General features: G+C 45.1%; 1 non-coding gene across 1 annotated transcript; it reads left to right on the forward strand.

Moving 5' to 3' along the window:
* Positions 1-879: 879 nt before the first annotated feature.
* On the forward strand, positions 880-990 carry LOC123030829. The gene has a single exon (XR_006416177.1). It is a non-coding gene; the product is annotated as a U5 spliceosomal RNA (small nuclear RNA).
* Positions 991-14,577: the final 13,587 nt, after the last annotated feature.

Here is a 14,577-nt window from a genome sequence, read left to right on the forward strand (position 1 = left end):
TCTTGGCAAATCCTCTCCAGAGATTCTTGCACAAACTACTCTTGTTGGTGAGGAAACAAGTGTTTATTTATTTATTTATTTATTTATTTATTCATTCATTCATTCATTCATTCATTCACTTATTTCTATACCACCCAATAGCTGAAAATCTCTGGGCAGTTCAAAACAATTAATCAAAAATACAAAAAGATCCAATACAATTGCAAATAGTATAAAACATAGAATAAAATTCTAGTACATGAATTTAAAACAGCTTAAAGTACAGGGAATCCCCGGGTTACAAATGAATTCTGCTCCTGGGAAAACAGTAATTCATCTTTAAGTTGAATTTGTAAGTAAGTCAGATCACATATAGTCAGCCCTTCACATTCATGGGGGTTAGAGGTGCAGGACACCCATGAAAATGGAAAAAAGTGACATTCTCTGCCTCCCCCTACTCAAATTCAACAGTGTCTCATCTTTGCAGCAAGGAAATGACAATTCCCTCTCTGGATGGACAGGACAGGAAAGCATGCTTTGGAGGCCTCCCTCTCTCCCCTTTCACTTCCTTTCTCTCTATGGTGATGCTTTCAAGACCTCCCTCTCTTCCCTTTCACATCCTCACTCTCTATGGTAAGGAGGATTTTCCACAGTAATTATTTAAAATTAATAGGCTAATACATTCAACAACATGTACATGTTTGAACACAGAACATGAAACAATGCATGCACACAAATACACTTCAGGCAATGACAGAAGAACACATAGATTTGACAAAATGCACAACTCTTGCATACATGTAACACTCATGCATGAAAATGTGTGGATTTTATGTGAAAGGACAAAGCTCTCCATCTGATATAGATCAAGTCAGAATAAGCATCAGGTAAAATGTAGATACTCTTCTTTTTCTTCAGATCGTGTAAATCTTTTGTCTTTTACTAAAGATTTCCATGGAAGATGTGGAGAACTTTGGTGAACTTGAGTTTTGCTGATTTTGCTCTCAGCAAAAGCTGCCTTTGAATGAATGAAGCCTCCCAGAGAAATCACCTCTTCCCATGGCAATTCTCCACATCACACCACCTTCATGCTCTCCTCCTCCTCCTCCCTCTCAACATTCCCTCACTGGACGTCTGCCAAGACTTGACTTGGACTAGGAACCACAGACACATCAGTCAGGGTTTTGTGCCCTTGTATTTCCCCCCACAGGAAGCAGGTGGGTGGGCATTGTTTGACGGTCTCCCAGTCCATGCCTGCTTTGTTGCCTGCACCACACCTGCTGAAGTGCCTTCTGCCCCCACACCTTAATGATCAGGCATGGGGGTTTCTCTTTTCATCAGCCCGCCCTGCACCCCCATCTCCAACACCCTCTGCCTTGATCATTCCATGCATTTCCACCACATCCCCCTCCATATGAATCCCCCAGGACCAGCATGTTTCAGGAAGGACTCCTTCCCAGAGCTGGTAACCCCTGCAGCCCAGCCATGCTGGCTTTAATCCACATCTGCCCATCCTTCATGGATAGACGTGGATGGATTGGCACAGAATAAAGTGAAGACTGGCAGATTTACAGAGTTGTCTTACAAAAAGTGCTGCACTGTCCGTGATGCCTGCACTTGCCCTCCAGGTGGAGCTTTTCCCAGCCCTAATGAGAGGTGCTGAGTGGTGAACTTGGGGCTCTCTGCATTCAGCAAAATCTGCCCCTTTCCATTTTTGGCTTGGTTTTGGGTACCAAGTGTTCAGCATCCCATTATCCCTCCCTCATTCCATCTTCTCTTGTAAATATTACATCTGCATTCATACCCCACCTTGTTTTCTCATGTGAAGAACCCATCACAGCTTACATACTGTAGTTCTCCTTCTCTCCATTTTCGCCCTCAGAGCAACAACCCAGTGTGGTGGGTTAGGCTGAGAGAGAGTGACGTGCCCAAAGTCACCCAGGTGGCTCCTTGGCCAAGTGAGGACCATATCCTGGATGTCCCCAGTCCAGCACTCCGCCCGCTGCGGCACGCTGGCTCTCGCCTGCCCCCCACCCCTCCATGCCAGGTGCCACGATGTACTGCCCCTCAACCAGCTTCATTTTCCCCATCCATCACCACCCACAGGCACTTCTTGCCTTTTCTTGCCCATGTGTCCTCCCGTCCCTTAGGGGGAGCAGGAAGGCCACATGTTCCTGAACATCCACAGGTTTCAGCCCCTGCTCAGTCTTCTTCCACACTGTTATGGGAATATTCCCCACAGCCCTCACTGAAATGCACTGCAGTCCTTATTCTAACCCAGAGAATGCTTCCCAACCCCAAAGCAAGCCTGCACAGATAGAAATTACAGGTTACTATCTCAGGAATATCTTCTAAAATTTTCTGCTGGAGAGCAAGCTGTCTTGGCTAAAAACTGTGCCGATAGTCTAATCGCCTCCTGCCCATTGTAGCATTTTCCCCTGTGCTAGCAGGGATGTCCAAGTATCCAAATATTATTTTCGGAATGGAAATAAAAGGCATGACGGCTCAGACTGGCATCTGGGAAAACTGCAGCAGACAGAGACCAGCTGACTCCAAGGCCGCTCTTTCAGGCAGAGCTGAGTGCTTCTCTGCTGCTAGAAAATGACAGGTGGACATCCGGATGACAACAGAAAATGTGCAGTGGGGTGGGAGCAGGGAGCAGTTTGTAGGAACAATGCGAGTCATTATCTGTTACTGGCAGAGATGGTTAGTAGAGGCTGGATGGCTGGAGAGACTCCTGGAACAGCCACTCTTTCCAGGGGACTCTATGGTAGTCGAATACCAGGAGTGTGGAAACAAAGATCCCAGGTCTGGACCTCACAAGAACCCATAGAACAAACCGTGATTTCTTATTCTGGTTTTTAAGGACTAAATCCGCTGTGCTGAAATACCACAGCTGGTGGGTTTGGATGGAGCAACGAATGGTGATTAAAAACAGCGTAGCTTGTCATGTCATACCAAGCCAGTCACTGATGTGAACTCAGTCACTATCCTGTAGCCTAATTTATCTCCATTGTTTTTGTCAGAGTATAATTAGAGGAACCAAAGTATGCTTTCCTCATCTTCCTGGGAAAGGTTTTCTGCAAATGATATTCTTTAACAACGAAGGAAATTAACTGCTCCTTACTTTACTGCTCACTGGCTATCATGTGTCCCAGCCAACAAAGGCAATGGGCAGAGAGTCTGTTGCACAAAGGCAGCAAGTTCCTACCTCAGTTAGGCCTGGCAGATGCAAGGTGCACGTGCTTGCTGTTGCCGGACGCGGCACGGACGCGGCACAGCCCCCACTGCGAGTAGCATCCTGTCACTGTGGTGGGGTATCAGACAGCCACACACTGGCGAGGAAGGCAGAGCTCGTGCAGCAGCCAACGCCCACGCTGCTACCGGCGATTCAGCCATTGCTGGTCAGATACAGACTGCAAGGAGCACAGGCAGAGCGTCTGCCGCAGCCGTTCCCACTCTTGCCGCCAAACCCCATGGTGCAAATGTGGAAACCATGTGGAAACATTGTAACTGGGTTCAGACGGCAAAACAAGTCATGCTGAAGCGTGGAAACCCCGCAACAAGCTGTTGTTTCCTGGAAACCAAGCATACCATGCTTCACCGTGGATGCTGGATTCACTTGCAAAGACAAGCTGCGCCGCAGTGCTTTCTACCATGGCTTGGTGTTAAGCGTGGACCCATCCCATGTGTTGCTCATGCTGTGTGAACCGCGTAGATTCAGTCTTCCCCAACCTTTGCCTTTCAGACGTGTTTGGACTACAGTCCCTAGAATCCCCAGTCAATGGCCTGCTGGATGGGAATTCTGGGAATTGCAGTCCAACTGCCTCTGAAGGCCACCAATCTGGGGAAGACTGATAAATATTATGCTCCTGTGTCCACATAGATTATATTCCTTTGACTTCACCTTGGTGACTAAAACCCCCCATATCCAGAAATTACAGGAATTACTTAGACCTTATAGATCACTGATTGATCTTTGTTCAGATCTCACATTTTGGCTTGATTCTTTTCAAATATACCATCTTCCTACCAAAATGCTCACCCTGCTCCCCAATTCAAGGGCCCATTCGAAGACTTCAAGAGGGTGATGTTTAGGGGTGGGGAGTATATTGCGGGTGTGAGTGATGCCCCCCACCCTTCCTCTCTCATTCATTCATTCATAAGATAGTTGCCGTGCCCCCACCCCCAATTTACCCGGAATGTGGTTCCACATTGCACTCCTTCCTTCTTTCTCTAATTGGTGCATCATCCACTGGTTTTGTGGTCATGATACCCATGCCTTGTACCAGCTTATCTCATATATAGTTCCAAAAACACCGAGGCAGATTTCTTCCTAGTTTACTGATGAAATATGTATGAATGTTTGACCTTGCTCTTTCGAAAATGTTGCATAAGTGCAGCAAACACATGTTTGAAAATGTGTGTGCTGTACAGATGGGACTGCAAATGTCTCCTGAGTGTCCGTTTGGTGGCAGTCCTGGATTTGCTGTGTGTATTGTGTGAGACGGTCTTTTTGGGTTTGCAATTTTCAGTATAGTTATAATTGGAAACCATTGTAAATCCTTATTTACATTTACTTGCACATGTATTTCCTCTTGCAAAGAAGTAGCGAGTGTGGGGGGGTTGGACCCGATGACCTCCTGTCTCCTTCCAGCTCCACTTTTCAATGATTCTATGATTCTATGACCCCAAGGCAGTTTACATAATCCTCATCTCCTCACAACAACACTGTCAGGAAGGCTGGGTTGAGCATGCCTAGCCCAAAGTCACCCAGTAAACTTCAAGTCTGCGTGAAGGCTAAATCCAAGCATCGCTTCAAGAAAACGTCTTCAAGGAGGAGAAAGAGGTTAACCAAGAATCAGGAAACTGGGACAGTGATGTTGCGTCCTGCCAATAAAATGCCATTGTCTTTGGTTTCCATTTGCTTCCAATTCTAAAAGTCTCTTTAACTCTGCATTCCATGCATTTGCATTTGTTTTATTTCAGTACTCAAGTTCCGCGTGACACTTCTGAATATGTATAGACCGTGGCCTGTTGGTGGATCCTGCCACTGGACTGTCAGCCCAATGCCGCGTGCCGTCTTGTCTCCTGCCCTGCCTGCCCACCCTCTGGCCTTGAAGTGAAGCGCTGCTCTTTCTTGTCCATTCATTTCCACTTTCCTCTGTTTGCACCTTTCTTCTCTACTCTCCTTCGCATCAGGATTCTTTGCCCCTAGCCTAAATTGAGCAGAAGGTGCTTTGGACTGGAGTTTCAGAAACAGCAGAGTACAAGGCACACTAGCAGTTAACAGCAGCTACTTTTGCAATTCGTGGAGCAGCAAATGGGAAAACTGGAATACCTTCTGACCCTTACCAGGAGGCCTCCCACCACGCCTCATTTTAGTGGCCCACAGCATGGCCGAAACGGGATGTTCTTCCCTCTCCCCATACTGCTTGAGGTTTTCCTGTCCAGTGCCACATGTGTGGATTATCTTCAGCCGGAGCACAGCTCCTTCCATCTCCAGTGAATCTCCCAAAAGTGAGCTTCTTTGTCCTTGCCCACTTACCCGTTTGTTCCGATGACAATCAATCTTCATTAAATGATCGTGGTACATCATTAACTTGTCTTCTGGCAAGCCACTTAACCCACGAATTGCTGGAGCAGATTAATCATGTCACCATATTCCAATGCATCGGCACAACTACCTCTTAGGAATATAGGCGTGCTATACAAAGCCAGACCATTTGTACATATTCCCATATTGTCTAAACTGATTGATGGTTAGGCATATCCAGAAAATGTGCAACAGATTCAAATGAATTGGATTTCTATGTCTCTAGCCAAGAATTTCGCAGTAACCCATCTTTTTCCAAGTTGCACAAACTTCCGCAGACTTAGGGGCATTTTTATTTTATTTTTTTTTTAAATTTTGGGCTAAATGTGTTAAACGTTGAGTTTGCACTTGTGCTAATGCAGAGGGCTAATGCATTTATAGCAATGGAACATGACTCTCATATACTTCCCCCTACCCCCCAAAATAGAGGACCTGTCAATGATCAGATGTTGAGTTTGTGAAGTACTGATGGAACATATTTAAGAAAATCTGGAAATTCCTACTGGTGGCAGTTCTCCAGAGATCAAAAAGGGGGTCTCACATGCCTGCATACAAAGTATGAGCTCTTTGACTGAGCTCTGGCCCATCCTATGTGGATAAAACTGAAAGAATTAGCCTAAAATAAAGCTGGGATTAAACATAGAAACAGAGCGAGTCAGAAGGAGCCTCCCGGGCCATCTAGTCTGACCCCTGGATCCAGCTGGCTCCACTCACAACATGCCCACCATGTGCACGTCCAGCCTATCCTTGAACACCCGCACCAATGGGACCTCAACGACCTCCCGTGGAAGCCCATTCCACTCCCTCGGGGTCCTGACTGTCAGGAAGTGCTTCCTGGCATCCAAATGGAACCTTAGCAACCTGAGCTTTGCTCCGTTGGAGCATGTCCTGCCTTCCTCTGCAGGGGAGAACAGGTCTCTACCCACCTCCGTGTGACATCCCCTCACATAGCTGTGCTGCTCAGTCTTATGGTGCTGCCTAACACCAAGTCCTACAACACCTGCACTGGCTCTTAGCCTCACCTGGAGATTGCAGAGGTGCAACTTGGGCCCTTCTGCAGGCAAAGTGGCTTTCCCATTTCTGACCTATTGCTGTTCTTTGCATATTCCTTATAGAGCAGAAGGAGGGGCTGGCATAGGGGATCCGATTTTTGCCCAAACCCTTCTTACCTAGAGGAAATGGAGGAATGATCTCCTAAGTTCAAGCAAAACAAAGCTCAGACCCTCCCTTCTGGCAGCTAAAGCCTTTTTGCCCCTCTATAGTAGAGGTGAGGACCAACATGCAGAACCTCCATGAGATCTTCCAAGTGTTTCAAAGAAAAATCAACGCATCCCCCAACTGGCATCCAGAAGGTAAAACTGTAAAGGCATGCACCTCTCTTTGTTGGCAGGGACAGGGGGAAACCAGGACGCCCTTCCTTTCCCAGATCCCATGTCCCTTTTGTCCTCTTTAATCACCTTGCTGGTGTAGGAGGCAGGTGAAGTCCTGTCTGAATATCAAGAGAACAGGGGAGGTAATATGCTTTGGGATGGATGGTGTAAACTGGTGACCTGCAACAGCAGGGGTTGGACCCGATGGCCTTCTTCACGGCTTCCACCTCTATTATTCTGTGACTCTATGGGGCATAGAATATGTGTTTTTTCATCTCCAGTGGACCCGGGCAAGAGCTCCTTTTTGAAAACAGCATAAGGAAAGGAGGTTCCTCGTGAGTTTTAGAAGGCTTTATGACATCGGCCATCATTCAGCCAATTCCCACCCTCATCTCAGACCTATCTTCACAACTAGCAACCGACACTTCTCACAGCAAGGAAAGCAGCAGGAAGCTGTTACTCTGAATGGGCTGATGAAACAAAGAGACAAGAATGATTGCAGTAAGTTTTATTATCCTAAGCGACTAACGCCAATGCTTTTACCCAGCACACATTTCCCACCATGGGTAGGCATTTTGTGCTAGCTTAGCATAAAGATTAACCCAGCTCTGTGGAGGATTTCACAATTAAATATGCCTTATTTTGCAGCTCTCTCAGGAAGAGAGAAGAAAGGGGGTAATTTTGCTGGCTTCCTTGTTGGTAATAAGGACACTGGTGACCAACTGTGGGCTGTGGCAGGGGGGAGGCAGGGAAGGAATTAAGCTTCTACAGCGAATTAATAGCTAGGATTACAGTTGTGGAGTCCTGTCATGGACTCTCATTCTTTAATAACTACTAGACAGCTTCCCCCCTGCTTCTAGCAGTTTGACAGCCCAATTTTCTTTATCATTTTCTCTTTTTCCCTTTCTTCTTTCATGTCAGTGTAGAACTTTTTTATTATTAGTGGGAAAAGGGCGAAGCAGCAGCTGGGTCTTTTATTGCTAGAAAACCAGCTTCTACGGCCTGAGTTTTCCAGCAGAGGACAGTCATCAATCAAAGCCGAAAGATACATGGAGCACATGGCAGCCTTCATCTGAAGCAGGCTTAGGGTGCGGATCCGGGTCAAAAGAAGTTCCGGGTAGTGATTCGTTTCCAAAATGAAATGTTCTGGGGCTCAGGCAACTGTCTGATCTAGAGGGTCCTCATCCAAAATGTGCAGCAGATTGCCAGCAGGGATGAACAGATCTCTCGGTTTTGGTTTTTCTCACTTCCTCCTCTTTTAGTCCGAAATTCAGTTGATCCTGAATATTGAGTACTTTTTAAGTTTTCATGCCTTTTTCTGCACATATGTCTCCATGCTTGCATTTTGCATGTAATTTTGCCTGATATGTACACATTTAGTGCATTTTTAAAAGTCCATTGTTTGGTTGTTTTCACTAATATGCACATCGCTCTGCGCATGTTGCCCCGGCACACGCGCATTTCTGGATCACCGAATTCCATTGCAAATTCTGAAGAGTGCACACGCGGAAGCGTCACTGCATTTCGGTTCATGTGTTGCTTTGAAAATGAGAAGTCAGGTGCTTTCATATTAAATTGTGAATTGAAAAATTTCTCCTCCAACCCCAATTACTCACTAAAGTGGGAGAGCTACATAGGTTGATAGAAATGATCTGAGTGGGTGAGGCCTACCATTCTTGAGAATGTCCTCACAGATGCCAGTGCTGTGATTATAACCTGAGGCTTAAGCTCTTTGCACATTCCAATTTGTTTTACACCTTAGATTGCAATGTACCATGTCCTCTAGTTTTCTGACTCCCCAAATTTCCCAGTTCTTGGCTCAGTTGTGGCATTTTTATTCTAAATGTGTTCAAAAGTTCATATTCAGAGAAGAAGAAAAATTATATATATATATATATATATATATATATATAAAATTTTCATGCAGATTAAAAAGCTAGCAATTAGTGTGGTAACATAATGGAATGAATATGAATTTAGGGGTGAACTTATTCAAACATGACATGGTCCAGAAATAGACTTATTTACTGCATTTTTATCCCAGTTTTCAGACTATTGTTGTCTCCCAAAGTGATTCGCATTAATTAAAAGAGAGAAGGAGAGGAGACCCTGCCATCTGGCTTACAAAGCAAAAAGACAAGACACGCAGGGGATAGGAATTGGAGAGAGAAGGAGAAAGAGGGAGTTCAGTTCTTCAAGGCCAGAACAAGATTGGGAGGTGGAAATGGGCACTGAAATTCATTTACAGTCAGGCTGATCTTTCCTTGCTGCCATTTTTGCCTGAATAGCAATAGATGACTCTTGTCACTTTAGCTTGTTCTGCGCCCCCCCAGGCAACTGTCCGTCGGGTCCATATGTCCTTCTTGGCACAGAGGGAGGAGCAAGCTTCAGGCAACTGCTCCCCTATGGCAAATGGATGGGTCAGGTGGATCTCCAACTTGGATTGATGCCCTTCCCAGACAGCAGGGGGTGCTAACCTCCTGGAACCTCTAGGTCCCCTGAGTGTGCATCCATTCCCCTCTTCAGTCCCGAGGCAATTGACTTGTCCCTGCTTATGAATAAGTCGCCTTCTGCTATTTTGGCACCATAAGCTCAGCATTTGGCATCTTCACCTGGGCATGAAACATAGCTCAAGATCCATAGCTGTAGATAGACAAGCTCTCCATAATTCTTGCAATATTTGTCCTCCTAGATGACACATTTTGTGGCTATTTTACATTCATGGCCTTGAAAGCACTTTACCCTCTTGATTTCCTGCATGTTTTGCTTTCAGTGATATTTGGGAGAACAAAGTTAGCATACTCAAAGCAAGAGAAAAAAAAAGACTCTATATTCCAAAGCATATTTATTAAGAAATATATCTCATTGAATTCAACAGCTTTTGAGTTTCCATTGCAAAGTAGCATATGCCACAATTTTTAAACTGCACTTTGTTTGAATCTATCCCTTAATGAAAAGTGCAATGTCCAATGTTAGATTTTAGTTTTCACATTGTCAAACAATACATTGCTCATTTTTTTCCATCTTTTTTAAAGCACACCAAAACAATATGTTCAGTCACATTAGCTATTTCTAGTTTGACATCGCCTGTTTTTATAGCCCAACATCCCTCCCATCTCAAGTTGCACTGTGGAGAACACAAACATTTTGGTATTGCAGCAGAAGAAGCTCCTTAGGACATCTTAGAAATGCTACTTGGTCACCTAGCAGGAGTTCTTAGAAATATTTCAGTGTCTTTCTTTCCTTTACAAGTGGACAGAAAGTACCTTTTTCAAACCCATCTAGGGTTTCTATTTGAGCCTGCATTCTGCTCCGAATCCCGTTTGAAGAGGCTGTCAAACGTCTTCAGCTCATGGGAATACAGTGCTACATGGTAAGGACCAGCTTGCACTTCCTAGCTATTCCGTTTTTCTGATGGAGGCTGAAAGATGAATTGGTGCAAAGAGCTGGGATGCCAAAGTTAACTCAAGACGAAATGTTTGTATTCCATCAGAGGAAACAAGTGAAGCAATCCAGAACCATTGAGAAAATGGAGAGAGCGAGAGAGAGAAACGCAAACTGGAGCCCGGAAGGACACTCATTTATGCAGGTTTGCTCCTCAGACTTCCTTCCCCTTCTAAGTTTTATTTATGCCCGTCTCCCTACGCCACTTCTACCAATGTTTCTAGACAACGCATTAACTTCCCTCGCGGTACAATAATCGACTCCAATCTGCTATTATCACGGAAATAGAAGAGGTAAAGTGCTGGTAATAGGATCCAAATCAAATCACTTTCACTTCAGCCGGCTTTGGCTGTGAAGGCAAAGATTCCCTGGGGAGTTTCAATACAGAGAAACATCTGCAGACGCAGGCTGAGGCCTGCAGATTATATGGAACACGACAGGCCTGGCTCCGCAGAAGCATTTCCTTCGTCGCAAGATGGACGTATCAGCAGTAATAACCAGAGGCAGGACCTGATAAAACTGGACCTCATTGGCAGAGTTGGGCTCTGAGTTTTAGTTGATCTGACCCTTCTGGAAGCAACACACACAGCAGTTAACTGAAGAAACAGTTATATTTAAATTCCCTTTCCTGAAGCATCTTGCTGTGCTCTTATACATCCTGTTATTGCTGTCCCCCTGCCTCCTTTCCACGAAGCCCTGTTAGCATTCCAGCCTGAAGTTTTTTTAAAAAGGGGAGAACCATCCATATCACTCTGCCCCAGTAGCTAGGAAAGGCCAGAGTAAATTGAATTTAACAAGGTCCAGGCTTGAGGGGGAAAGAGGCCAAGAACCTTTTCCTTGCAACCTAAAAGATATTATATGCCAGGCAGTCATTGGAAGAACCATCAACGGAATTCTTTGCAATGTGTTGCAATGATGATGCCTCATTTCTGAAGAGCTTTGCTTATGGAGGCCTCACAGAATGGCTACCCCAATTTTCCAGCCTCCAGGAAGACTGAGAAATTGTGGGTGTGCACGCAAGTGTGTGGGTGGGGGTGGACACATTGTGCTGAATATTTTATATGTGTGGGGTGAAAAAGACAATACTCAGATGATTTTCAGCAACTTCTCTTCTGATACATTTTGGTTAATCCTGAAAAAAATTACGTTGTTTGTTTATCCTGGTAGGTGAAAGAAGTGATGGGTTAAGAGAGGAGCACATGAAGGAAACCCACTGACTCTTTCAGTAATTCAAAGTAATGTTAAATAATATTTAAAGAGGATCCACAGTTGCAACTGACCATGTTTGGGGTGCCGTAAATAAGGGTTATGCAAGGAATTGGCAACCCACTCCAGTATCTTTGCCATGAAAGCCCCATGGACAGTACCAAAAGGCAAAAAGATGTGACACCAGAAGATGAGCCCCTCAGGTCGGAAGGTGTCCAATATGCTACTGGGGAAGAGCGGAGGGCTAGTACTAGTAGTGTCAGAAAGAATGAAGCGACTGGGTCAAAGCCGAAAGGACACTCAGTTGCCGATGTATCTGGTGGTGAAAGGAGAGTCCGATGCTGTAAAGATCTATACTCCATAGGAACCTGGAATGTAAGAACCATGAATCAAGGCAAGCTGGATGTGGTCAAACAAGAGATGACAAGACTGAACATTGACATCTTAGGAATCAGTGAACTAAAATGGACAGGAATTGTGAATTTAATTCAGATGACCAACAGGTATACTGCTGAGGGCAAGGATCCCCCAGAAGAAATGGAGTAGCCATCACAGGAGTAGGAAAAGGAGTACTGGGATACAACCCTACACATGGACATCACCAGGCGGTCAACACAGAAATCAGATTGACTATGTGCTCTGCAGCCAAAGATGGAGAAGCTCTATAGAGTCAGTAAAAAGTAGACCAGGAGCTGACTGTGGCTCAGATCATGGGCTTCTGGTTGCAAAATTTAGGCTTAAATTGAAGAAAGTAGGGAAAAGCACTAGGCCACTCAGGTATGACCTAAATCATATCCCTGATGAATATACAGTAGGGGTGACAAATAGATTTAAGGAATTAGATCTGATAGACAGAGTGCCTGAAGAACTATGGACAGAGGTTCGTAACATTGTACAAGAGGCAGCAACTAAAACCATCGCAAAGAAAAAGAAATGCAAGAAAGCAAAATGGCTGTCTGAGGAAGCTTTACAAATAGCTGAGGAAAGAAGGGAAGCGAAAGGCAAGGGAGAAAGAGAAAGATACAAACAATTGAATGCAGAATTCCAGAGAATAGCTAGAAGAGATAAGAATGCCTTCTTAAATGAACAGTGCAAAGAATTAGAAGAAAACAATAGAATACGGAGGACCAGAGATCTCTTCAAGAAAATTGGAGATATGAAGGGAATGTTTCATGCAAAGATGGGCATGATAAAGGACCAAAATGGCAGGGACCTAACAGAGGCAGAAGAGATTAAGAAGAGGTGGCAAGATTACACAGAAGAACTATACAAGAAAGAGCTTAATGTCCCTGATAACCACGATGGGGTGGTCACTGACCTCGAGCCCGACATCCTGGAATGTGAAGTCAAATGGGCCTTAGGAAGTCTGAGCAACAACAAAGCTAGTGGAGGCGACAGTATTCCAGCTGAGCTATTCAAAATCCTAAAATAAGATGCAGTTAAAGTGCTACACTCAATATGCCAGCAAATTTGGAAAACTCAACAGTGGCCACAGGATTGGAAAAGGTCAGTTTACATTCCAATCCCAAAGAAGGGGAATGCCAAAGAATGTTCAAACTAACACACTATTGCACTCATTTCACATGCTAGCAAAGTTATGCTCAAAATCCTACAAGCTAGGCTCCAGCAGTATGTGGACTGAGAACTACCAGAAGTACAGGCAGGATTTCGAAGAGGGAGAGGAACTAGAGATCAAATTGCCAACATACGCTGGATCATGGAGAAAGCTAAGGAGTTCCAGAAAAACATCTACTTCTGCTTCATTGACTATGCTGAAGTCTTTGATTGTGTGGATCACAACAAATTGTGGCAAGTTCTTAAAGAGACGGGAGTACCAGACCATCTTATTTGTCTCTTGAGAAACCTATAAGCGGGTCAAGAAGCAACAGTGAGAACTGGACACGGAACCACTGATTGGTTCAAAACTGAGAAAGGAGTTTGGCAAGGCTGTATACTGTCGCCCTGTCTATTTAACTTATATGCAGAGCACATCATGAGAAAGGCAGAGCTAGATGAATCACCAGTTGGAATTAAGATTGCTGGGAGAAATATCAACAACCTCAGATATGCAGATGATACCACTCTCATGGCAGAAAGTGAAGAGGAACTAAAGAGCCTCTTGATGTGGGTGAAGGAGGAGAGCGCAAAACTTGGCTTGAAACTCAACATTAAGAAAACTAAGATCATGGCATCCAGTCCTCTCACTTCCTGGCAAATAGATGGGGAAGGAATGGAGGTAGTGACAGGTTTTATTTTCCTGGGCTTCAAGATCACCGCAGACGGAGACTGCAGTCAAGAAATTAAAAGACGCTTGCTCCTGGGGAGGAAAGCTATAGCAAATCTAGACAGCATACTAAAAAGCAGAGACATCACCCTGCCAACAAAAGTGTGTATAGTCAAGGCTATGGTTTTCCCAGTTGCAATGTATGGCTGTGAAAGCTGGACCATAAGGAAGACTGAGTGCTGAAGGATTGAGGCCTTTGAATTGTGGTGCTGGAGGAGACTCCTGTGAGTCCCTTGGACCGCAAGGCGATCAAACCGGTCAGTCCTAGAGGAGATCAATCCTGACTGCTCTTTAGAAGGTCAGATCCTGAAGATGAAACTCAAATACTTTGGCCACCTAATGAGAAGGAAGGACTCCCTGGAGAAGAGTCTAATGTTGGGAACAATTGAGGGCAAAAGGAGAAGGGGACGGCAGAGGTTGAGGTGGCTGGATGGAGTCACTGAGGCAGTTGGTGTGAGCTTAGGTGGACTCCGGGGGATGGTGGAGGACAGGAAGGCCTGGAGGAGTGTTGCCCATGGGGTTGTGATGGGTCGGACACGACTTCGCAACTAACAACAGCAACAACAAGGAATCTGTCTGGGGTGGGAATCCTCTGGATTGCTTTGGCTCATCTCCCCGGACTCCAGTCCACATTGCAGTGATGGCCCAGAGCCTGCGTTCCAGTGACCTCTGATGATGAACAAATTGGAGTCACACAG

This window comes from Varanus komodoensis, unplaced genomic scaffold (genome assembly GCF_004798865.1).
Source record: "Varanus komodoensis strain SLA01 unplaced genomic scaffold, ASM479886v1 scaffold46_3, whole genome shotgun sequence".
In the NCBI taxonomy this organism is placed as follows: domain Eukaryota; kingdom Metazoa; phylum Chordata; class Lepidosauria; order Squamata; family Varanidae; genus Varanus; species Varanus komodoensis.